Source organism: Chiloscyllium punctatum, chromosome 16 (genome assembly GCF_047496795.1).
Source record: "Chiloscyllium punctatum isolate Juve2018m chromosome 16, sChiPun1.3, whole genome shotgun sequence".
In the NCBI taxonomy this organism is placed as follows: Eukaryota; Metazoa; Chordata; class Chondrichthyes; order Orectolobiformes; family Hemiscylliidae; genus Chiloscyllium; species Chiloscyllium punctatum.
In genome coordinates, this window is record NC_092754.1 from 56,775,182 (window position 1) to 56,799,449 (window position 24,268).

Sequence of the window (24,268 nt, forward strand, 5' to 3'; positions counted from 1 at the left end):
CAAACAGAATGGCATATGATCAGAACCAGGTTGGAGAAAAACTTGATAATGCTTTGCACAATAATTAAAGGGAGTTGCCTTATATTTCACTACGAGAGCAGATTCGTTCAAGCAAATTCGAAGGCAGGTTTGCAGAGAGGAGAGCAAGCAAGGAAGCTCCGTTCTTGCGCATGTGAATAGCTGCAGTTGAAGGACAAAGCAGCTTCTGCGCTGTTTCTGCCCAGTTTCGAACTGGGGACCTTTGGCGTGTTAGGCGAACGTGATAACCACTACACTACAGAAACCAGCCGAGGCGATCACACTGCAGCTCAGTGGCATCCAGCACTGAAAGTTGAATAATTCTACGTTTCACCTTTCTGTTTCCAATAGCTTGTTATTGTCCAGCGTAACATGATCTTACGGAAGGGTTGTAAACTGAGTATTTATGTGTTTTACCCAAGTTGGGGTGAGTTGAAAAATCGAGAGCATAGGTTTAAGGTGAGTGGGCTGAAATTGACAAATGACCTGAGGCACATTTCCCACACAGAAGGTTGTGCGTGTTTGGAATGAGCTCCCAGAGGAAGTGGAGGAGGCTATTACACTCAGAAAATTGCAAAGGTAATCGGATGAGTTTCTGGATAGGATGGGTTTAGCGGGATTGGGGCCAAATGCTGGGGAACGGGACTTGTTCAATTTTGGCTATACGGTGAGCATGGACGAGATACACCGAAGTATCTGTTACCACGCGGTGTACCCCAATACCGTCGTGTTGCTTACACCGGTTTTAAAGGATTCCTTTTTAGCGGAGCTTGCCGTCGCTATCAGTGGCACAATCGTTTCGACTGTTCGACTGCTCACGGGAAAGGTAGTTTTGTGAAACACTGCAGAAACGAACGACTTCCTTCCTTTTGCTCCGACTGACCATACTCCATGAATTTTTCCCAGACCCTCAGTTGAGGATTTTTGCTGCTGGACGTTACCTCAGAAACCCTGTTAGCCCGTAATGTACTGAGCGAATCGCAAAACAGTGAGCATTTAACACGGAACACAAACAAAACTGGCATGCCGAATGCATTCTCAGACACAGAGATGCATGAATGCTAAATGTGAGACAGTCCGAGGGCATGAGTCATAAAGTAATCTCACAACTAACAACAGGGCAATTCCAAACTACTCTTTCAAACATACTGCAGCCTTAGTGCACCAACACTTCCCAGACAATGCTGAAAAGAGAGAAAGAAAAAACATAATAAGAACGGGCCATAAAAAGTGAATTTCACCAATCACAGTCTCGATTAGATTGCCTTTCCCTTCCGATGTCTCCAGGACGGAAATAAAGGAAATGGGAGAAATTCAATAAAATGTGACATCGAAATTCATTGGATCGATTTTCCCATTGGCCAGAAAACCAAATAACGACGAGTCGAGTCACCACATTACGAGTTAACAGGGTTTCTGAGGTAACTTCCAGCAGCAAAAATCCTCAACCGAGGGTCTGGGAAAATTTCACAGAGTATGGTCAGTGGGAGCAAAGGTAAGGAAGTCGTTCGTTTCTACCGTGTTTCATCACAACAGCGATGAAATAACAGTCTGCATTCGGTTCCAGTAAACGCACAAATTGCCTGGAACAGCAGAGCTGTTTGCGATTATCCGCGTGGCATGATCCCACAACACAGTTAATTCCCCGGGAAGCAAAGCATTTTACTTTTGTTTTCAACATCAAGACAGTGGGGACGGAAACAGCATTTTAACAAACTGCAGCGTCGGAGTGAAACAGCAGAAATGGCAGTGGCGGGATTCGAACCCGCGCCCCTCTCAAGACTGGAACCTGGATCCAGCGCCTTAGACCGCTCGGCCACACTACCAGGCCGCCGCAAGGCCCGTTTGCTTGCATTTCTAATTGTGCCCCTGCATAACAACAGACGCAAAGTCACATGAAAAGGGTTCCATGATCCCTCTCCGACTCGCACAGCTGCTGGGATGTGCCCGGCTACAATGTCAATGTCGCAGCAGATAATGATAGCCCATCAATCCAGACAAAAATCAATCGTAAGCTGAGTCTATCTTTTCGGACTCTTTTCAGCTACAAATGTATCTGTGAGTGCGTGACAATATATGTTCGCTTATGTTTTGGTCAAACAACCATGAGCTGCTTGACATTACTGCAATTTCGATTCTTGCTTTGCTAAATATTTTCACCCATTGCTCGAAACAGGACGACTTTCACGTTTACACGGAACACGAAACACACCGGACTACAGGGAAAATGCACAAAGCTGAGCAGGCCGTGTTCCACATCATACCGTGCAGCATTTATTCAGTCACTGTTTCTGTTTTGCAGAATAAGGGTCCCAAAGAAAGTTCTCTACCCTAAAACCGGAAGTCGCATTACATTCCGAGAACGACAGATCACATTGTGAGGATGCTCTGACCTCGGATCCACTTCGAGATGACACTTTCCGTGCCTTTTACCTTAACCGTGCAATTCGCTGCAGAGATGTTCACTGCTGGACATGAGCCACATGGATACCAACTGAGTCGGAAACCTGTGCGGGAATCGACGAGAAGCGACTCAATACATTTTGCTAACTTCCATGGTGCTTATTAGAAATGGAGTTTTTGTTCACCTCAATCTAAAAGGCAGTTTCTGAACATAGTAACAGAACTCAAAAGGTAATTACCTCACCCCACCCCCACTCCGGAAGAGGTGCTAATTGCCCTTGATTGCTTTTTGTTCTCGATGTGATGAGCTCTCACGCCTGAGTCACAATCACGTCTCTGTTTGCTGAGTGAATCACAAAGAAGGAGCTTCACCAGAGCTGCAATTGCCACACTTCTCCACTCGCCCTCCCCGTGAACATTTTCCTGCTCGTCAGTGATTTAAAGAAAATTAAATGGATGCGATGTCATTCTGTAGCCTCTCTGTCGATTCCTCCGTTTCAGTTCCAACATGGCTTAGATCTCGGGGCGCACCTTAATACGAGCGACGCTATGACAGCACAGGTCCGGAGGTTCCTCTGAGAGTGTATGTTTTTTTCGTTGCTGTTGCTGATTGAATGAGCCACTAACGTGCGAACTGCTCCAAAACATGATTCAGGACCTCCGGTGCCAACTCTCGCGCGTTGAATAACGACAGACAGCTTCCAAATGAAGCCTTTCAGAGACGACTTTGGGGTACGTTTGACAGACAGACAAGTTCAGGAATTCGTGGTGCGCTGTGACACCAGCGCATCAGCTTCTTCCCTGTCTTTGAACCGGGCCGCCTGCGCAAGGAATGCAAATGCGGTACTGCTTTTCGTGGAAGGATCAGAACGCGGCAACTACACTCTCAAACAGAATGGCATATGATCAGAACCAGGTTGGAGAAAAACTTTATAATGCTTTGCACAATAATTAAAGGGAGTTGCCTTATATTTCACTACGAGAGCAGATTCGTTCAAGCAAATTCGAAGGCAGGTTTGCAGAGAGGAGAGCAAGCAAGGAAGCTCCGTTCTTGCGCATGTGAATAGCTGCAGTTGAAGGACAAAGCAGCTTCTGCGCTGTTTCTGCCCAGTTTCGAACTGGGGACCTTTGGCGTGTTAGGCGAACGTGATAACCACTACACTACAGAAACCAGCCGAGGCGATCACACTGCAGCTCAGTGGCATCCAGCACTGAAAGTTGAATAATTCTACGTTTCACCTTTCTGTTTCCAATAGCTTGTTATTGTCCAGCGTAACATGATCTTACGGAAGGGTTGTAAACTGAGTATTTATGTGTTTTACCCAAGTTGGGGTGAGTTGAAAAATCGAGAGCATAGGTTTAAGGTGAGTGGGCTGAAATTGACAAAGGACCTGAGGCACATTTCCCACACAGAAGGTTGTGCGTGTTTGGAATGAGCTCCCAGAGGAAGTGGAGGAGGCTATTACACTCAGAAAATTGCAAAGGTAATCGGATGAGTTTCTGGATAGGATGGGTTTAGCGGGATTGGGGCCAAATGCTGGGGAACGGGACTTGTTCAATTTTGGCTATACGGTGAGCATGGACGAGATACACCGAAGTATCTGTTACCACGCGGTGTACCCCAATACCGTCGTGTTGCTTACACCGGTTTTAAAGGATTCCTTTTTAGCGGAGCTTGCCGTCACAGTCTGTGGCACAATCGTTTAGACTGTTCGACTGCTCACGGGAAAGGTAGTATTGTGAAACACTGCAGAAACGAACGACTTCCTTCCTTTTGCTCCGACTGACCATACTCCACGAATTTTTCCCAGACCCTCAGTTGAGGATTTTTGCTGCTGGAAGTTACCTCAGAAACCCTGTTAGCCCGTAATGTACTGAGCGAATCGCAAAACAGTGAGCATTTAACACGGAACACAAACAAAACTGGCATGCCGAATGCATTCTCAGACACAGAGATGCATGAATGCTAAATGTGAGACAGTCCGAGGGCATGAGTCATAAAGTAATCTCACAACTAACAACAGGGCAATTCCAAACTACTCTTTCAAACATACTGCAGCCTTAGTGCACCAACACTTCCCAGACAATGCTGAAAAGAGAGAAAGAAAAAACATAATAAGAACGGGCCATAAAAAGTGAATTTCACCAATCACAGTCTCGATTAGATTGCCTTTCCCTTCCGATGTCTCCAGGACGGAAATAAAGGAAATGGGAGAAATTCAATAAAATGTGACATCGAAATTCATTGGATCGATTTTTCCATTGGCCAGAAAACCAAATAACGACGAGTCGAGTCACCACATTACGAGTTAACAGGGTTTCTGAGGTAACTTCCAGCAGCAAAAATCCTCAACTGAGGGTCTGGGAAAATTTCACAGAGTATGGTCAGTGGGAGCAAAGGTAAGGAAGTCGTTCGTTTCTACCGTGTTTCATCACAACAGCGATGAAATAACAGTCTGCATTCGGTTCCAGTAAACGCACAAATTGCCTGGAACAGCAGAGCTGTTTGCGATTATCCGCGTGGCATGATCCCACACCACAGTTAATTCCCCGGGAAGCAAACCCATTTTACTTTTGTTTTCAACATCAAGACAGTGGGGACCGAAACAGCATTTTAACAAACTGCAGCATCAGAGTGCAACAGCAGAAATGGCAGTGGCGGGATTCGAACCCGCTCCCCTCTCAAGACTGGAACCTGGATCCAGCGCCATAGACCGCTCGGCCACACTACCATCCCGCCGCAAGGCCCGTTTGCTTGCATTTCTAATTGTGCCCCTGCATAACAACAGACGCAAAGTCACATGAAAAGGGTTCCATGATCCCTCTCCGACTCGCACAGCTGCTGGGATGTGCCCGGCTACAATGTCAATGTCGCAGCAGATAATGATAGCCCATCAATCCAGACAAAAATCAATCGTAAGCTGAGTCTATCTTCTCGGACTCTTTTCAGCTACAAATGTATCTGTGAGTGCGTGACAATATATGTTCGCTTATGTTTTGGTCAAATAACCATGAGCTGCTTGACATTACTGCAATTTCGATTCTTGCTTTGCTAAATGATTTCACCCATTGCTCGAAACAGGACGACTTTCACGTTTACACGGAACACGAAACACACCGGACTACAGGGAAAATGCACAAAGCTGAGCAGGCCGTGTTCCACATCATACCGTGCAGCATTTATTCAGTCACTGTTTCTGTTTTGCAGAATAAGGGTCCCAAAGAAAGTTCTCTACCCTAAAACCGGAAGTCGCATTACATTCCGAGAACGACAGATCACATTGTGAGGATGCTCTGACCTCGGATCCACTTCGAGATGACACTTTCCGTGCCTTTTACCTTAACCGTGCAATTCGCTGCAGAGATGTTCACTGCTGGACATGAGCCACATGGATACCAACTGAGTCGGAAACCTGTGCGGGAATCGACGAGAAGCGACTCAATACATTTTGCTAACTTCCATGGTGCTTATTAGAAATGGAGTTTTTGTTCACCTCAATCTAAAAGGCAGTTTCTGAACATAGTAACAGAACTCAAAAGGTAATTACCTCACCCCACCCCCACTCCGGAAGAGGTGCTAATTGCCCTTGATCGCTTTTTGTTCTCGATGTGATGAGCTCTCACGCCTGAGTCACATTCACGTCTCTGTTTGCTGAGTGAATCACAAAGAAGGAGCTTCACCAGAGCTGCAATTGCCACACTTCTCCACTCGCCCTCCCCGTGAACATTTTCCTGCTCGTCAGTGATTTAAAGAAAATTAAATGGATGCGATGTCATTCTGTAGCCTCTCTGTCGATTCCTCCGTTTCAGTTCCAACATGGCTTAGATCTAGGGGCGCACCTTAATACGAGCGACGCTATGACAGCACAGGTCCGGAGGTTCCTCTGAGAGTGTATGTTTTTTTCGTTGCTGTTGCTGATTGAATGAGCCACTAACGTGCGAACTGCTCCAAAACATGATTCAGGACCTCCGGTGCCAACTCTCGCGCGTTGAATAACGACAGACAGCTTCCAAATGAAGCCTTCCAGAGACGACTTTGGGGTACGTTTGACAGACAGACAAGTTCAGGAATTCGTGGTGCGCTGTGACACCAGCGCATCAGCTTCTTCCCTGTCTTTGAACCGGGCCGCCTGCGCAAGGAATGCAAATGCGGTACTGCTTTTCGTGGAAGGATCAGAACGCGGCAACTACACTCTCAAACAGAATGGCATATGATCAGAACCAGGTTGGAGAAAAACTTGATAATGCTTTGCACAATAATTAAAGGGAGTTGCCTTATATTTCACTACGAGAGCAGATTCGTTCAAGCAAATTCGAAGGCAGGTTTGCAGAGAGGAGAGCAAGCAAGGAAGCTCCGTTCTTGTGCATGTGAATAGCTGCAGTTGAAGGACAAAGCAGTTTCTGCGCTGTTTCTGCCCAGTTTCGAACTGGGGACTTTTGGCGTGTTAGGTGAACGTGATAACCACTACACTACAGAAACCAGCCGAGGCGATCGCACTGCAGCTCAGTGGCATCCAGCACTGAAAGTTGAATAATTCTACGTTTCACCTTTCTGTTTCCAATAGCTTGTTATTGTCCAGCGTAACATGATCTTACGGAAGGGTTGTAAACTGAGTATTTATGTGTTTTACCCAAGTTGGGGTGAGTTGAAAAATCGAGAGCATAGGTTTAAGGTGAGTGGGCTGAAATTGACAAAGGACCTGAGGCACATTTCCCACACAGAAGGTTGTGCGTGTTTGGAATGAGCTCCCAGAGGAAGTGGAGGAGGCTATTACACTCAGAAAATTTCAAAGGTAATCGGATGAGTTTCTGGATAAGATGGGTTTAGCGGGATTGGGGCCAAATGCTGGGGAACGGGACTTGTTTAATTTTGGCTATACGGTGAGCATGGACGAGATACACCGAAGTATCTGTTTCCACGCGGTGTACCCCAATACCGTCGTGTTTCTTACACCGGCTTTAAAGGATTCCTTTTTAGCGGAGCTTGCCGTCGCTATCAGTGGCACAATCGTTTCGACTGTTCGACTGCTCACGGGAAAGGTAGTATTGTGAAACACTGCAGAAACGAACGACTTCCTTCCTTTTGCTCCGACTGACCATACTCCATGAATTTTTCCCAGACCCTCAGTTGAGGATTTTTGCTGCTGGACGTTACCTCAGAAACCCTGTTAGCCCGTAATGTACTGAGCGAATCGCAAAACAGTAAGCATTTAACACGGAACACAAACAAAACTGGCATGCCGAATGCATTCTCAGACACAGAGATGCATGAATGCTAAATGTGAGACAGTCCGAGGGCATGAGTCATAAAGTAATCTCACAACTAACAACAGGGCAATTCCAAACTACTCTTTCAAACATACTGCAGCCTTAGTGCACCAACACTTCCCAGACAATGCTGAAAAGAGAGAAAGAAAAAACATAATAAGAACGGGCCATAAAAAGTGAATTTCACCAATCACAGTCTCGATTAGATTGCCTTTCCCTTCCGATGTCTCCAGGACGGAAATAAAGGAAATGGGAGAAATTCAATAAAATGTGACATCGAAATTCATTGGATCGATTTTCCCATTGGCCAGAAAACCAAATAACGACGAGTCGAGTCACCACATTACGAGTTAACAGGGTTTCTGAGGTAACTTCCAGCAGCAAAAATCCTCAACTGAGGATCTGGGAAAATTTCACAGAGTATAGTGAGTGGTAGCAAAGGTAAGGAAGTCGTTCGTTTCTACCGTGTTTCATCACAACAGCGATGAAATAACAGTCTGCATTCGGTTCCAGTAAACGCACAAATTGCCTGGAACAGCAGAGCTGTTTGCGATAATCCGCGTGGCATGATCCCACAACACAGTTAATTCCCCGAGAAGCAAAGCATTTTACTTTTGTTTTCAACATCAAGACAGTGGGGACGGAAACAGCATTTTAACAAACTGCAGCGTCGGAGTGAAACAGCAGAAATGGCAGTGGCGGGATTCGAACCCGCGCCCCTCTCAAGACTGGAACCTGGATCCACCGCCTTAGACCGCTCGGCCACACTACCAGCGGCCGCAAAGCCCCTTTGCTTGCATTTCTAATTGTGCCCCTGCATAACAACAGACGCAAAGTCACATGAAAAGGGTTCCATGATCCCTCTCCGACTCGCACAGCTGCTGGGATGTGCCCGGCTACAATGTCAATGTCGCAGCAGATAATGATAGCCCATCAATCCAGACAAAAATCAATCGTAAGCTGAGTCTATCTTCTCGGACTCTTTTCAGCTACAAATGTATCTGTGAGTGCGTGACAATATATGTTCGCTTATGTTTTGGTCAAATAACCATGAGCTGCTTGACATTACTGCAATTTCGATTCTTGCTTTGCTAAATGATTTCACCCATTGCTCGAAACAGGACGACTTTCACGTTTACACGGAACACGAAACACACCGGACTACAGGGAAAATGCACAAAGCTGAGCAGGCCGTGTTCCACATCATACCGTGCAGCATTTATTCAGTCACTGTTTCTGTTTTGCAGAATAAGGGTCCCAAAGAAAGTTCTCTACCCTAAAACCGGAAGTCGCATTACATTCCGAGAACGACAGATCACATTGTGAGGATGCTCTGACCTCGGATCCACTTCGAGATGACACTTTCCGTGCCTTTTACCTTAACCGTGCAATTCGCTGCAGAGATGTTCACTGCTGGACATGAGCCACATGGATACCAACTGAGTCGGAAACCTGTGCGGGAATCGACGAGAAGCGACTCAATACATTTTGCTAACTTCCATGGTGCTTATTAGAAATGGAGTTTTTGTTCACCTCAATCTAAAAGGCAGTTTCTGAACATAGTAACAGAACTCAAAAGGTAATTACCTCACCCCACCCCCACTCCGGAAGAGGTGCTAATTGCCCTTGATCGCTTTTTGTTCTCGATGTGATGAGCTCTCACGCCTGAGTCACATTCACGTCTCTGTTTGCTGAGTGAATCACAAAGAAGGAGCTTCACCAGAGCTGCAATTGCCACACTTCTCCACTCGCCCTCCCCGTGAACATTTTCCTGCTCGTCAGTGATTTAAAGAAAATTAAATGGATGCGATGTCATTCTGTAGCCTCTCTGTCGATTCCTCCGTTTCAGTTCCAACATGGCTTAGATCTCGGGGCGCACCTTAGTACGAGCGACGCTATGACAGCACAGGTCCGGAGGTTCCTCTGAGAGTGTATGTTTTTTTCGTTGCTGTTGCTGATTGAATGAGCCACTAACGTGCGAACTGCTCCAAAACATGATTCAGGACCTCCGGTGCCAACTCTCGCGCGTTGAATAACGACAGACAGCTTCCAAATGAAGCCTTTCAGAGACGACTTTGGGGTACGTTTGACAGACAGACAAGTTCAGGAATTCGTGGTGCGCTGTGACACCAGCGCATCAGCTTCTTCCCTGTCTTTGAACCGGGCCGCCTGCGCAAGGAATGCAAATGCGGTACTGCTTTTCGTGGAAGGATCAGAACGCGGCAACTACACTCTCAAACAGAATGGCATATGATCAGAACCAGGTTGGAGAAAAACTTTATAATGCTTTGCACAATAATTAAAGGGAGTTGCCTTATATTTCACTACGAGAGCAGATTCGTTCAAGCAAATTCGAAGGCAGGTTTGCAGAGAGGAGAGCAAGCAAGGAAGCTCCGTTCTTGCGCATGTGAATAGCTGCAGTTGAAGGACAAAGCAGCTTCTGCGCTGTTTCTGCCCAGTTTCGAACTGGGGACCTTTGGCGTGTTAGGCGAACGTGATAACCACTACACTACAGAAACCAGCCGAGGCGATCGCACTACAGCTCAGTGGCATCCAGCACTGAAAGTTGAATAATTCTACGTTTCACCTTTCTGTTTCCAATAGCTTGTTATTGTCCAGCGTAACATGATCTTACGGAAGGGTTGTAAACTGAGTATTTATGTGTTTTACCCAAGTTGGGGTGAGTTGAAAAATCGAGAGCATAGGTTTAAGGTGAGTGGGCTGAAATTGACAAAGGACCTGAGGCACATTTCCCACACAGAAGGTTGTGCGTGTTTGGAATGAGCTCCCAGAGGAAGTGGAGGAGGCTATTACACTCAGAAAATTTCAAAGGTAATCGGATGAGTTTCTGGATAAGATGGGTTTAGCGGGATTGGGGCCAAAATACTGGGGAACGGGACTTGTTCAATTTTGGCTATACGGTGAGCATGGACGAGATACACCGAAGTATCTGTTTCCACGCGGTGTACCCCAATACCGTCGTGTTGCTTACACCGGCTTTAAAGGATTCCTTTTTAGCGGAGCTTGCCGTCGCTATCAGTGGCACAATCGTTTCGACTGTTCGACTGCTCACGGGAAAGGTAGTATTGTGAAACACTGCAGAAACGAACGACTTCCTTCCTTTTGCTCCGACTGACCATACTCCATGAATTTTTCCCAGACCCTCAGTTGAGGATTTTTGCTGCTGGACGTTACCTCAGAAACCCTGTTAGCCCGTAATGTACTGAGCGAATCGCAAAACAGTAAGCATTTAACACGGAACACAAACAAAACTGGCATGCCGAATGCATTTTCAGACACAGAGATGCATGAATGCTAAATGTGAGACAGTCCGAGGGCATGAGTCATAAAGTAATCTCACAACTAACAACAGGGCAATTCCAAACTACTCTTTCAAACATACTGCAGCCTTAGTGCACCAACACTTCCCAGACAATGCTGAAAAGAGAGAAAGAAAAAACATAATAAGAACGGGCCATAAAAAGTGAATTTCACCAATCACAGTCTCGATTAGATTGCCTTTCCCTTCCGATGTCTCCAGGACGGAAATAAAGGAAATGGGAGAAATTCAATAAAATGTGACATCGAAATTCATTGGATCGATTTTCCCATTGGCCAGAAAACCAAATAACGACGAGTCGAGTCACCACATTACGAGTTAACAGGGTTTCTGAGGTAACTTCCAGCAGCAAAAATCCTCAACCGAGGGTCTGGGAAAATTTCACAGAGTATGGTCAGTGGGAGCAAAGGTAAGGAAGTCGTTCGTTTCTACCGTGTTTCATCACAACAGCGATGAAATAACAGTCTGCATTCGGTTCCAGTAAACGCACAAATTGCCTGGAACAGCAGAGCTGTTTGCGATTATCCGCGTGGCATGATCCCACAACACAGTTAATTCCCCGGGAAGCAAAGCATTTTACTTTTGTTTTCAACATCAAGACAGTGGGGACGGAAACAGCATTTTAACAAACTGCAGCGTCGGAGTGAAACAGCAGAAATGGCAGTGGCGGGATTCGAACCCGCGCCCCTCTCAAGACTGGAACCTGGATCCAGCGCCTTAGACCGCTCGGCCACACTACCAGCCCGCCGCAAGGCCCGTTTGCTTGCATTTCTAATTGTGCCCCTGCATAACAACAGACGCAAAGTCACATGAAAAGGGTTCCATGATCCCTCTCCGACTCGCACAGCTGCTGGGATGTGCCCGGCTACAATGTCAATGTCGCAGCAGATAATGATAGCCCATCAATCCAGACAAAAATCAATCGTAAGCTGAGTCTATCTTTTCGGACTCTTTTCAGCTACAAATGTATCTGTGAGTGCGTGACAATATATGTTCGCTTATGTTTTGGTCAAATAACCATGAGCTGCTTGACATTACTGCAATTTCGATTCTTGCTTTGCTAAATATTTTCACCCATTGCTCGAAACAGGACGACTTTCACGTTTACACGGAACACGAAACACACCGGACTACAGGGAAAATGCACAAAGCTGAGCAGGCCGTGTTCCACATCATACCGTGCAGCATTTATTCAGTCACTGTTTCTGTTTTGCAGAATAAGGGTCCCAAAGAAAGTTCTCTACCCTAAAACCGGAAGTCGCATTACATTCCGAGAACGACAGATCACATTGTGAGGATGCTCTGACCTCGGATCCACTTCGAGATGACACTTTCCGTGCCTTTTACCTTAACCGTGCAATTCGCTGCAGAGATGTTCACTGCTGGACATGAGCCACATGGATACCAACTGAGTCGGAAACCTGTGCGGGAATCGACGAGAAGCGACTCAATACATTTTGCTAACTTCCATGGTGCTTATTAGAAATGGAGTTTTTGTTCACCTCAATCTAAAAGGCAGTTTCTGAACATAGTAACAGAACTCAAAAGGTAATTACCTCACCCCACCCCCACTCCGGAAGAGGTGCTAATTGCCCTTGATTGCTTTTTGTTCTCGATGTGATGAGCTCTCACGCCTGAGTCACATTCACGTCTCTGTTTGCTGAGTGAATCACAAAGAAGGAGCTTCACCAGAGCTGCAATTGCCACACTTCTCCACTCGCCCTCCCCGTGAACATTTTCCTGCTCGTCAGTGATTTAAAGAAAATTAAATGGATGCGATGTCATTCTGTAGCCTCTCTGTCGATTCCTCCGTTTCAGTTCCAACATGGCTTAGATCTCGGGGCGCACCTTAGTACGAGCGACGCTATGACAGCACAGGTCCGGAGGTTCCTCTGAGAGTGTATGTTTTTTTCGTTGCTGTTGCTGATTGAATGAGCCACTAACGTGCGAACTGCTCCAAAACATGATTCAGGACCTCCGGTGCCAACTCTCGCGCGTTGAATAACGACAGACAGCTTCCAAATGAAGCCTTTCAGAGACGACTTTGGGGTACGTTTGACAGACAGACAAGTTCAGGAATTCGTGGTGCGCTGTGACACCAGCGCATCAGCTTCTTCCCTGTCTTTGAACCGGGCCGCCTGCGCAAGGAATGCAAATGCGGTACTGCTTTTCGTGGAAGGATCAGAACGCGGCAACTACACTCTCAAACAGAATGGCATATGATCAGAACCAGGTTGGAGAAAAACTTTATAATGCTTTGCACAATAATTAAAGGGAGTTGCCTTATATTTCACTACGAGAGCAGATTCGTTCAAGCAAATTCGAAGGCAGGTTTGCAGAGAGGAGAGCAAGCAAGGAAGCTCCGTTCTTGCGCATGTGAATAGCTGCAGTTGAAGGACAAAGCAGCTTCTGCGCTGTTTCTGCCCAGTTTCGAACTGGGGACCTTTCGCGTGTTAGGCGAACGTGATAACCACTACACTACAGAAACCAGCCGAGGCGATCACACTGCAGCTCAGTGGCATCCAGCACTGAAAGTTGAATAATTCTACGTTTCACCTTTCTGTTTCCAATAGCTTGTTATTGTCCAGCGTAACATGATCTTACGGAAGGGTTGTAAACTGAGTATTTATGTGTTTTACCCAAGTTGGGGTGAGTTGAAAAATCGAGAGCATAGGTTTAAGGTGAGTGGGCTGAAATTGACAAAGGACCTGAGGCACATTTCCCACACAGAAGGTTGTGCGTGTTTGGAATGAGCTCCCAGAGGAAGTGGAGGAGGCTATTACACTCAGAAAATTGCAAAGGTAATCGGATGAGTTTCTGGATAGGATGGGTTTAGCGGGATTGGGGCCAAATGCTGGGGAACGGGACTTGTTCAATTTTGGCTATACGGTGAGCATGGACGAGATACACCGAAGTATCTGTTACCACGCGGTGTACCCCAATACCGTCGTGTTGCTTACACCGGTTTTAAAGGATTCCTTTTTAGCGGAGCTTGCCGTCACAGTCTGTGGCACAATCGTTTAGACTGTTCGACTGCTCACGGGAAAGGTAGTATTGTGAAACACTGCAGAAACGAACGACTTCCTTCCTTTTGCTCCGACTGACCATACTCCACGAATTTTTCCCAGACCCTCAGTTGAGGATTTTTGCTGCTGGAAGTTACCTCAGAAACCCTGTTAGCCCGTAATGTACTGAGCGAATCGCAAAACAGTAAGCATTTAACACGGAACACAAACAAAACTGGCATGCCGAATGCATTTTCAGACACAGAGATGCATGAATGCTAAATGTGAGACAGTCCGAGGGCATGAGTCATAAAGTAATCTCACAACTAACAACAGGGCAATTCCAAACTACTCTTTCAAACATACTGCAGCCTTAGTGCACCAACACTTCCCAGACAATGCTGAAAAGAGAGAAAGAAAAAACATAATAAGAACGGGCCATAAAAAGTGAATTTCACCAATCACAGTCTCGATTAGATTGCCTTTCCCTTCCGATGTCTCCAGGACGGAAATAAAGGAAATGGGAGAAATTCAATAAAATGTGACATCGAAATTCATTGGATCGATTTTTCCATTGGCCAGAAAACCAAATAACGACGAGTCGAGTCACCACATTACGAGTTAACAGGGTTTCTGAGGTAACTTCCAGCAGCAAAAATCCTCAACTGAGGGTCTGGGAAAATTTCACAGAGTATGGTCAGTGGGAGCAAAGGTAAGGAAGTCGTTCGTTTCTACCGTGTTTCATCACAACAGCGATGAAATAACAGTCTGCATTCGGTTCCAGTAAACGCACAAATTGCCTGGAACAGCAGAGCTGTTTGCGATTATCCGCGTGGCATGATCCCACACCACAGTTAGTTCCCCGGGAAGCAAACCCATTTTACTTTTGTTTTCAACATCAAGACAGTGGGGACCGAAACAGCATTTTAACAAACTGCAGCATCGGAGTGCAACAGCAGAAATGGCAGTGGCGGGATTCGAACCCGCGCCCTTCTCAAGACTGGAACCTGGATCCAGCGCCATAGACCGCTCGGCCACACTACCAGCCCGCCACACTACCATCCCGCCGCAAGGCCAGTTTGCTTGCATTTCTAATTGTGCCCCTGCATAACAACAGACGCAAAGTCACATGAAAAGGGTTCCATGATCCCTCTCCGACTCGCACAGCTGCTGGGATGTGCCCGGCTACAATGTCAATGTCGCAGCAGATAATGATAGCCCATCAATCCAGACAAAAATCAATCGTAAGCTGAGTCTATCTTTTCGGACTCTTTTCAGCTACAAATGTATCTGTGAGTGCGTGACAATATATGTTCGCTTATGTTTTGGTCAAATAACCATGAGCTGCTTGACATTACTGCAATTTCGATTCTTGCTTTGCTAAATATTTTCACCCATTGCTCGAAACAGGACGACTTTCACGTTTACACGGAACACGAAACACACCGGACTACAGGGAAAATGCACAAAGCTGAGCAGGCCGTGTTCCACATCATACCGTGCAGCATTTATTCAGTCACTGTTTCTGTTTTGCAGAATAAGGGTCCCAAAGAAAGTTCTCTACCCTAAAACCGGAAGTCGCATTACATTCCGAGAACGACAGATCACATTGTGAGGATGCTCTGACCTCGGATCCACTTCGAGATGACACTTTCCGTGCCTTTTACCTTAACCGTGCAATTCGCTGCAGAGATGTTCACTGCTGGACATGAGCCACATGGATACCAACTGAGTCGGAAACCTGTGCGGGAATCGACGAGAAGCGACTCAATACATTTTGCTAACTTCCATGGTGCTTATTAGAAATGGAGTTTTTGTTCACCTCAATCTAAAAGGCAGTTTCTGAACATAGTAACAGAACTCAAAAGGTAATTACCTCACCCCACCCCCACTCCGGAAGAGGTGCTAATTGCCCTTGATTGCTTTTTGTTCTCGATGTGATGAGCTCTCACGCCTGAGTCACAATCACGTCTCTGTTTGCTGAGTGAATCACAAAGAAGGAGCTTCACCAGAGCTGCAATTGCCACACTTCTCCACTCGCCCTCCCCGTGAACATTTTCCTGCTCGTCAGTGATTTAAAGAAAATTAAATGGATGCGATGTCATTCTGTAGCCTCTCTGTCGATTCCTCCGTTTCAGTTCCAACATGGCTTAGATCTCGGGGCGCACCTTAATACGAGCGACGCTATGACAGCACAGGTCCGGAGGTTCCTCTGAGAGTGTATGTTTTTTTCGTTGCTGTTGCTGATTGAATGAGCCACTAACGTGCGAACTGCTCCAAAACATGATTCAGGACCTCCGGTGCCAACTCTCGCGCGTTGAATAACGACAGACAGCTTCCAAATGAAGCCTTTCAGAGACGACTTTGGGGTACGTTTGACAGACAGACAAGTTCAGGAATTCGTGGTGCGCTGTGACACCAGCGCATCAGCTTCTTCCCTGTCTTTGAACCGGGCCGCCTGCGCAAGGAATGCAAATGCGGTACTGCTTTTCGTGGAAGGATCAGAACGCGGCAACTACACTCTCAAACAGAATGGCATATGATAAGAACCAGGTTGGAGAAAAACTTGATAATGGTTTGCACAATAATTAAATGGAGTTGCCTTACATTTCACTACGAGAGCAGATTCGTTCAAGCAAATTCGAAGGCAGGTTTGCAGAGAGGAAAGCAAGCAAGGAAGCTCCGTTCTTGCGCATGTGAATGTCTGCAGTTGAAGGACAAAGCAGTTTCTGCGCTGTTTCTGCCCAGTTTCGAAGTGGGGACCTTTGGCGTATTAGGCGAACGTGATAACCACTACACTACAGAAACCAGCCGAGGCGATCGCACTGCAGCTCAGTGGCATCCAGCACTGAAAGTTGAATAATTCTACGTTTCACCTTTCTGTTTCCAATAGCTTGTTATTGTCCAGCGTAACATGATCTTACGGAAGGGTTGTAAACTGAGTATTTATGTGTTTTACCCAAGTTGGGGTGAGTTGAAAAATCGAGAGCATAGGTTTAAGGTGAGTGGGCTGAAATTGACAAAGGACCTGAGGCACATTTCCCACACAGAAGGTTGTGCGTGTTTGGAATGAGCTCCCAGAGGAAGTGGAGGAGGCTATTACACTCAGAAAATTTCAAAGGTAATCGGATGAGTTTCTGGATAAGATGGGTTTAGCGGGATTGGGGCCAAATGCTGGGGAACGGGACTTGTTTAATTTTGGCTATACGGTGAGCATGGACGAGATACACCGAAGTATCTGTTTCCACGCGGTGTACCCCAATACCGTCGTGTTGCTTACACCGGCTTTAAAGGATTCCTTTTTAGCGGAGCTTGCCGTCGCTATCAGTGGCACAATCGTTTCGACTGTTCGACTGCTCACGGGAAAGGTAGTATTGTGAAACACTGCAGAAACGAACGACTTCCTTCCTTTTGCTCCGACTGACCATACTCCATGAATTTTTCCCAGACCCTCAGTTGAGGATTTTTGCTGCTGGACGTTACCTCAGAAACCCTGTTAGCCCGTAATGTACTGAGCGAATCGCAAAACAGTAAGCATTTAACACGGAACACAAACAAAACTGGCATGCCGAATGCATTTTCAGACACAGAGATGCATGAATGCTAAATGTGAGACAGTCCGAGGGCATGAGTCATAAAGTAATCTCACAACTAACAACAGGGCAATTCCAAACTACTCTTTCAAACATACTGCAGCCTTAGTGCACCAACACTTCCCAGACAATGCTGAAAAGAGAGAAAGAAAAAACATAATAAGAACGGGCCATAAAAAGTGAATTTCACCAATCACAGTCTCGATTAGATTGCCTTTCCCTTCCGATGTCTCCAGGACGGAAATAAAGGAAATGGGAGAAATTCAATAAAATGTGACATCGAAATTCATTGGATCGATTTTCCCATTGGCCAGAAAACCAAATAACGACGAGTCGAGTCACCACATTACGAGTTAACAGGGTTTCTGAGGTAACTTCCAGCAGCAAAAATCCTCAACCGAGGGTCTGGGAAAATTTCACAGAGTATGGTCAGTGGGAGCAAAGGTAAGGAAGTCGTTCGTTTCTACCGTGTTTCATCACAACAGCGATGAAATAACAGTCTGCATTCGGTTCCAGTAAACGCACAAATTGCCTGGAACAGCAGAGCTGTTTGCGATTATCCGCGTGGCATGATCCCACAACACAGTTAATTCCCCGGGAAGCAAAGCATTTTACTTTTGTTTTCAACATCAAGACAGTGGGGACGGAAACAGCATTTTAACAAACTGCAGCGTCGGAGTGAAACAGCAGAAATGGCAGTGGCGGGATTCGAACCCGCGCCCCTCTCAAGACTGGAACCTGGATCCAGCGCCTTAGACCGCTCGGCCACACTACCAGCCCGCCGCAAGGCCCGTTTGCTTGCATTTCTAATTGTGCCCCTGCATAACAACAGACGCAAAGTCACATGAAAAGGGTTCCATGATCCCTCTCCGACTCGCACAGCTGCTGGGATGTGCCCGGCTACAATGTCAATGTCGCAGCAGATAATGATAGCCCATCAATCCAGACAAAAATCAATCGTAAGCTGAGTCTATCTTTTCGGACTCTTTTCAGCTACAAATGTATCTGTGAGTGCGTGACAATATATGTTCGCTTATGTTTTGGTCAAATAACCATGAGCTGCTTGACATTACTGCAATTTCGATTCTTGCTTTGCTAAATATTTTCACCCATTGCTCGAAACAGGACGACTTTCACGTTTACACGGAACACGAAACACACCGGACTACAGGGAAAATGCACAAAGCTGAGCAGGCCGTGTTCCACATCATACCGTGCAGCATTTATTCAGTCACTGTTTCTGTTTTGCAGAATAAGGGTCCCAAAGAAAGTTCTCTACCCTAAAACCGGAAGTCGCATTACATTCCGAGAACGACAGATCACATTGTGAGGATGCTCTGACCTCGGATCCACTTCGAGATGACACTTTCCGTGCCTTTTACCTTAACCGTGCAATTCGCTGCAGAGATGTTCACTGCTGGACATGAGCCACATGGATACCAACTGAGTCGGAAACCTGTGCGGGAATCGACGAGAAGCGACTCAATACATTTTGCTAACTTCCATGGTGCTTATTAGAAATGGAGTTTTTGTTCACCTCAATCTAAAAGGCAGTTTCTGAACATAGTAACAGAACTCAAAAGGTAATTACCTCACCCCACCCCCACTCCGGAAGAGGTGCTAATTGCCCTTGATTGCTTTTTGTTCTCGATGTGATGAGCTCTCACGCCTGAGTCACATTCACGTCTCTGTTTGCTGAGTGAATCACAAAGAAGGAGCTTCACCAGAGCTGCAATTGCCACACTTCTCCACTCGCCCTCCCCGTGAACATTTTCCTGCTCGTCAGTGATTTAAAGAAAATTAAATGGATGCGATGTCATTCTGTAGCCTCTCTGTCGATTCCTCCGTTTCAGTTCCAACATGGCTTAGATCTCGGGGCGCACCTTAGTACGAGCGACGCTATGACAGCACAGGTCCGGAGGTTCCTCTGAGAGTGTATGTTTTTTTCGTTGCTGTTGCTGATTGAATGAGCCACTAACGTGCGAACTGCTCCAAAACATGATTCAGGACCTCCGGTGCCAACTCTCGCGCGTTGAATAACGACAGACAGCTTCCAAATGAAGCCTTTCAGAGACGACTTTGGGGTACGTTTGACAGACAGACAAGTTCAGGAATTCGTGGTGCGCTGTGACACCAGCGCATCAGCTTCTTCCCTGTCTTTGAACCGGGCCGCCTGCGCAAGGAATGCAAATGCGGTACTGCTTTTCGTGGAAGGATCAGAACGCGGCAACTACACTCTCAAACAGAATGGCATATGATCAGAACCAGGTTGGAGAAAAACTTTATAATGCTTTGCACAATAATTAAAGGGAGTTGCCTTATATTTCACTACGAGAGCAGATTCGTTCAAGCAAATTCGAAGGCAGGTTTGCAGAGAGGAGAGCAAGCAAGGAAGCTCCGTTCTTGCGCATGTGAATAGCTGCAGTTGAAGGACAAAGCAGCTTCTGCGCTGTTTCTGCCCAGTTTCGAACTGGGGACCTTTCGCGTGTTAGGCGAACGTGATAACCACTACACTACAGAAACCAGCCGAGGCGATCACACTGCAGCTCAGTGGCATCCAGCACTGAAAGTTGAATAATTCTACGTTTCACCTTTCTGTTTCCAATAGCTTGTTATTGTCCAGCGTAACATGATCTTACGGAAGGGTTGTAAACTGAGTATTTATGTGTTTTACCCAAGTTGGGGTGAGTTGAAAAATCGAGAGCATAGGTTTAAGGTGAGTGGGCTGAAATTGACAAAGGACCTGAGGCACATTTCCCACACAGAAGGTTGTGCGTGTTTGGAATGAGCTCCCAGAGGAAGTGGAGGAGGCTATTACACTCAGAAAATTGCAAAGGTAATCGGATGAGTTTCTGGATAGGATGGGTTTAGCGGGATTGGGGCCAAATGCTGGGGAACGGGACTTGTTCAATTTTGGCTATACGGTGAGCATGGACGAGATACACCGAAGTATCTGTTACCACGCGGTGTACCCCAATACCGTCGTGTTGCTTACACCGGTTTTAAAGGATTCCTTTTTAGCGGAGCTTGCCGTCACAGTCTGTGGCACAATCGTTTAGACTGTTCGACTGCTCACGGGAAAGGTAGTATTGTGAAACACTGCAGAAACGAACGACTTCCTTCCTTTTGCTCCGACTGACCATACTCCACGAATTTTTCCCAGACCCTCAGTTGAGGATTTTTGCTGCTGGAAGTTACCTCAGAAACCCTGTTAGCCCGTAATGTACTGAGCGAATCGCAAAACAGTAAGCATTTAACACGGAACACAAACAAAACTGGCATGCCGAATGCATTTTCAGACACAGAGATGCATGAATGCTAAATGTGAGACAGTCCGAGGGCATGAGTCATAAAGTAATCTCACAACTAACAACAGGGCAATTCCAAACTACTCTTTCAAACATACTGCAGCCTTAGTGCACCAACACTTCCCAGACAATGCTGAAAAGAGAGAAAGAAAAAACATAATAAGAACGGGCCATAAAAAGTGAATTTCACCAATCACAGTCTCGATTAGATTGCCTTTCCCTTCCGATGTCTCCAGGACGGAAATAAAGGAAATGGGAGAAATTCAATAAAATGTGACATCGAAATTCATTGGATCGATTTTTCCATTGGCCAGAAAACCAAATAACGACGAGTCGAGTCACCACATTACGAGTTAACAGGGTTTCTGAGGTAACTTCCAGCAGCAAAAATCCTCAACTGAGGGTCTGGGAAAATTTCACAGAGTATGGTCAGTGGGAGCAAAGGTAAGGAAGTCGTTCGTTTCTACCGTGTTTCATCACAACAGCGATGAAATAACAGTCTGCATTCGGTTCCAGTAAACGCACAAATTGCCTGGAACAGCAGAGCTGTTTGCGATTATCCGCGTGGCATGATCCCACACCACAGTTAGTTCCCCGGGAAGCAAACCCATTTTACTTTTGTTTTCAACATCAAGACAGTGGGGACCGAAACAGCATTTTAACAAACTGCAGCATCGGAGTGCAACAGCAGAAATGGCAGTGGCGGGATTCGAACCCGCGCCCTTCTCAAGACTGGAACCTGGATCCAGCGCCATAGACCGCTCGGCCACACTACCAGCCCGCCACACTACCATCCCGCCGCAAGGCCAGTTTGCTTGCATTTCTAATTGTGCCCCTGCATAACAACAGACGCAAAGTCACATGAAAAGGGTTCCATGATCCCTCTCCGACTCGCACAGCTGCTGGGATGTGCCCGGCTACAATGTCAATGTCGCAGCAGATAATGATAGCCCATCAATCCAGACAAAAATCAATCGTAAGCTGAGTCTATCTTTTCGGACTCTTTTCAGCTACAAATGTATCTGTGAGTGCGTGACAATATATGTTCGCTTATGTTTTGGTCAAATAACCATGAGCTGCTTGACATTACTGCAATTTCGATTCTTGCTTTGCTAAATATTTTCACCCATTGCTCGAAACAGGACGACTTTCACGTTTACACGGAACACGAAACACACCGGACTACAGGGAAAATGCACAAAGCTGAGCAGGCCGTGTTCCACATCATACCGTGCAGCATTTATTCAGTCACTGTTTCTGTTTTGCAGAATAAGGGTCCCAAAGAAAGTTCTCTACCCTAAAACCGGAAGTCGCATTACATTCCGAGAACGACAGATCACATTGTGAGGATGCTCTGACCTCGGATCCACTTCGAGATGACACTTTCCGTGCCTTTTACCTTAACCGTGCAATTCGCTGCAGAGATGTTCACTGCTGGACATGAGCCACATGGATACCAACTGAGTCGGAAACCTGTGCGGGAATCGACGAGAAGCGACTCAATACATTTTGCTAACTTCCATGGTGCTTATTAGAAATGGAGTTTTTGTTCACCTCAATCTAAAAGGCAGTTTCTGAACATAGTAACAGAACTCAAAAGGTAATTACCTCACCCCACCCCCACTCCGGAAGAGGTGCTAATTGCCCTTGATTGCTTTTTGTTCTCGATGTGATGAGCTCTCACGCCTGAGTCACAATCACGTCTCTGTTTGCTGAGTGAATCACAAAGAAGGAGCTTCACCAGAGCTGCAATTGCCACACTTCTCCACTCGCCCTCCCCGTGAACATTTTCCTGCTCGTCAGTGATTTAAAGAAAATTAAATGGATGCGATGTCATTCTGTAGCCTCTCTGTCGATTCCTCCGTTTCAGTTCCAACATGGCTTAGATCTCGGGGCGCACCTTAATACGAGCGACGCTATGACAGCACAGGTCCGGAGGTTCCTCTGAGAGTGTATGTTTTTTTCGTTGCTGTTGCTGATTGAATGAGCCACTAACGTGCGAACTGCTCCAAAACATGATTCAGGACCTCCGGTGCCAACTCTCGCGCGTTGAATAACGACAGACAGCTTCCAAATGAAGCCTTTCAGAGACGACTTTGGGGTACGTTTGACAGACAGACAAGTTCAGGAATTCGTGGTGCGCTGTGACACCAGCGCATCAGCTTCTTCCCTGTCTTTGAACCGGGCCGCCTGCGCAAGGAATGCAAATGCGGTACTGCTTTTCGTGGAAGGATCAGAACGCGGCAACTACACTCTCAAACAGAATGGCATATGATAAGAACCAGGTTGGAGAAAAACTTGATAATGGTTTGCACAATAATTAAATGGAGTTGCCTTACATTTCACTACGAGAGCAGATTCGTTCAAGCAAATTCGAAGGCAGGTTTGCAGAGAGGAAAGCAAGCAAGGAAGCTCCGTTCTTGCGCATGTGAATGTCTGCAGTTGAAGGACAAAGCAGTTTCTGCGCTGTTTCTGCCCAGTTTCGAAGTGGGGACCTTTGGCGTATTAGGCGAACGTGATAACCACTACACTACAGAAACCAGCCGAGGCGATCGCACTGCAGCTCAGTGGCATCCAGCACTGAAAGTTGAATAATTCTACGTTTCACCTTTCTGTTTCCAATAGCTTGTTATTGTCCAGCGTAACATGATCTTACGGAAGGGTTGTAAACTGAGTATTTATGTGTTTTACCCAAGTTGGGGTGAGTTGAAAAATCGAGAGCATAGGTTTAAGGTGAGTGGGCTGAAATTGACAAAGGACCTGAGGCACATTTCCCACACAGAAGGTTGTGCGTGTTTGGAATGAGCTCCCAGAGGAAGTGGAGGAGGCTATTACACTCAGAAAATTTCAAAGGTAATCGGATGAGTTTCTGGATAAGATGGGTTTAGCGGGATTGGGGCCAAATGCTGGGGAACGGGACTTGTTTAATTTTGGCTATACGGTGAGCATGGACGAGATACACCGAAGTATCTGTTTCCACGCGGTGTACCCCAATACCGTCGTGTTGCTTACACCGGCTTTAAAGGATTCCTTTTTAGCGGAGCTTGCCGTCGCTATCAGTGGCACAATCGTTTCGACTGTTCGACTGCTCACGGGAAAGGTAGTATTGTGAAACACTGCAGAAACGAACGACTTCCTTCCTTTTGCTCCGACTGACCATACTCCATGAATTTTTCCCAGACCCTCAGTTGAGGATTTTTGCTGCTGGACGTTACCTCAGAAACCCTGTTAGCCCGTAATGTACTGAGCGAATCGCAAAACAGTAAGCATTTAACACGGAACACAAACAAAACTGGCATGCCGAATGCATTCTCAGACACAGAGATGCATGAA

General features: G+C 46.3%; 7 non-coding genes across 7 annotated transcripts; all 7 read right to left on the reverse strand.

The window, feature by feature from the left end:
* Nucleotides 1-1,762: 1,762 nt before the first annotated feature.
* trnal-cag (transfer RNA leucine (anticodon CAG)) lies at nt 1,763-1,844 on the reverse strand. Its single transcript has one exon. It is a non-coding gene; the product is annotated as a tRNA-Leu (tRNA).
* Nucleotides 1,845-11,687: 9,843 nt separating this feature from the next.
* trnal-cag (transfer RNA leucine (anticodon CAG)) lies at nt 11,688-11,769 on the reverse strand. Its single transcript has one exon. It is a non-coding gene; the product is annotated as a tRNA-Leu (tRNA).
* A 1,675-nt stretch (nt 11,770-13,444) lies between these two features.
* trnav-aac (transfer RNA valine (anticodon AAC)) lies at nt 13,445-13,517 on the reverse strand. Its single transcript has one exon. It is a non-coding gene; the product is annotated as a tRNA-Val (tRNA).
* Nucleotides 13,518-14,996: 1,479 nt separating this feature from the next.
* trnal-cag (transfer RNA leucine (anticodon CAG)) lies at nt 14,997-15,078 on the reverse strand. Its single transcript has one exon. It is a non-coding gene; the product is annotated as a tRNA-Leu (tRNA).
* A 3,242-nt stretch (nt 15,079-18,320) lies between these two features.
* Nucleotides 18,321-18,402, reverse strand: trnal-cag (transfer RNA leucine (anticodon CAG)). The gene has a single exon. It is a non-coding gene; the product is annotated as a tRNA-Leu (tRNA).
* A 1,675-nt stretch (nt 18,403-20,077) lies between these two features.
* On the reverse strand, nt 20,078-20,150 carry trnav-aac (transfer RNA valine (anticodon AAC)). The gene has a single exon. It is a non-coding gene; the product is annotated as a tRNA-Val (tRNA).
* A 1,479-nt stretch (nt 20,151-21,629) lies between these two features.
* On the reverse strand, nt 21,630-21,711 carry trnal-cag (transfer RNA leucine (anticodon CAG)). The gene has a single exon. It is a non-coding gene; the product is annotated as a tRNA-Leu (tRNA).
* Between the last annotated feature and the right edge of the window lie 2,557 nt (nt 21,712-24,268).